Below are 2,020 nucleotides of genomic sequence, written 5' to 3' on the forward strand. Positions count from 1 at the left end.
AGAGCCCTCTGATGGCTCCCTCGGGGGGTGGGAGTCACTCCGCCCACTCTGACAGTGATGCCTGGTCAAGACTCCACAGGGTCATCCCAGCATGGAGCCTGCACACACACCCAGCTCCGACCATGTGTGGCACCCTGCCTAGATCATCCCCAACCTTTTGGCAAAGTAGCTCCCCAGAGACCCCACAGCTGGGCTTTCCCATGAGCCTTCGATGAGCCTGATTCAGCCAGCCACCCAGACTGGGGAGATAAGACCCCTCGAGTCTGCATCTGGCCGGGACACAGTGTCCCCAGGGTTAAGTGGGGCTGGCACTAGAGGCAGCGGTGGAGTTAGCACTCAGAGTGTCCACATGACCACAACAACCTCCCTCTCTGCCCCAGGCCCAGGCTGCCCCTCCCATGCTCTCTCCCTGATAGACTTCCAGACCTTTCCAAAGCTCTCCCCCCACCATTCTTCCCCACCCTCTCTCTCTTCCCCTTTCTCCCAATATTGATTTTTCTTTACTGTTTTTTTTTTCTAGGTGATTTAATTGCTTTTTTAAGGTTACTTTGGTCTTGGGCTCAGCCAAGAAAATGGGGAGCTGTCCCCCAAGCTCTCCCCAGCACTTATTTCTGTCCATACATGTCCCTGAGCCCTCCTGCCATCCCCTGAGATCTTGGGGTCACACTTGGCTTCCGCTCCCATCAGGAGCCAGATCACACCCTCTCCTCCGGAGGGATGGCAGGGAACCTTCAACCTCTGTAAGGAATAAAGTTGGACAGTCACCAGTATGGGGAAGCAGGGGTGGGAGGTGCGCTAGGCTGCTGGGCAGTGGAGCAGCAGTTAGCTGCACACCCCACACTCCGCCCCACAGCCAGCTGTCTCCAATGGTCCCCCAGTCTCCATCTAGTCCCCAGATGTCCAGGAATGTGGCTACACTTAGTGGGAGCTCACCACCCCCATCTTCCCAGTCCATCTCTTCGCCTTTCCCCCCCCCTCCTCTCCAATCTCTTCTGTCCCCCTCCCTGCCCCTCCACACCCCTGTCCCCTCTGGCCCTTGTCCCCACTCCCCTCCCTCTTCCCGCTTCCCTGCCTGCCTCCCTCTCTGCCCGGCTGCAGTTGGGTGATAATCTCCCTCATTTAGCCTCCCGGCTGCTTCCCCGGCTCATTGCCCAGCTGGTCCCTGGGGCCCGGCCCAGCTTCTTCCCCACCCCCAGCCCTGCGCCCAAGCTCCCCCATCCCTTTCTGCTTCTCCCACCCACTCCCAGGGGACCAGCTGCCCCTTGCAGTGAAGCGTCACCCCCGGCATGGCCAGCCAGGAATTGAGCTGGGTGTGAGCAAATGGGGAGGGGCTGGGAAGGGCAGGGGTGGGGGTGGGGGACCAGGTGGGGGCTCTTGCAGGCTCAGGATGAGAAGCCTCAGCCCTCCAGTTGTCCCCATTCTCCAGATTTGTTCCTGGTCCAATTCTCCACCCACTCGCACCCCTCAGGCTTGATCTAGACTTTGCAGATGGACGAGAGGCAGAGATGGCAGGGGCATCTGCACCATTCGACAATGCGGGTCTTGGGAATGAGGGCACAAAATTGGTGCAGGGAAGAAGCCAGGGTGGTTCTGGCTCAGGGCACCTAGGGGGAAGCATGGAGGTTTTATTTGGACAAAATGCCCCAAAGAGAGACACGGATACCTCCAGCATCCTGCTTGGAGGGTTTCCCAGGAAGCCCTTTCTCCTAGCATGAGGACCCCCAAGCTGAGCCGAATCTGTCCTTCCTGCCATTTGTAGACCTCAAGTCCCTGCCTGGCCAGCTCCACTCATAAACTCATGGAGAGAATCCCCAGCCTTCCCTTGTTCCTGTGGGCACCCCCTTGCCACCATCTCTATCCTGACACCTGGCCCTGGTGTGGACCAGGGGATGAGCCAGTGCGGGACATTCATGGGCGGGAAGGGACAAGGATGGGGGGGGGCTGGGGCCGGGCCAGCCTGGCTGGTGAGCGAGCAGCGGTGACAAACGGGCTGTGCGGGGGCCGAGGGGCGGGGGGGGGG

This window comes from Tupaia chinensis, unplaced genomic scaffold (genome assembly GCF_000334495.1).
Source record: "Tupaia chinensis unplaced genomic scaffold, TupChi_1.0 Scaffold145907_1, whole genome shotgun sequence".
Classification (NCBI taxonomy): Eukaryota; Metazoa; Chordata; class Mammalia; order Scandentia; family Tupaiidae; genus Tupaia; species Tupaia belangeri.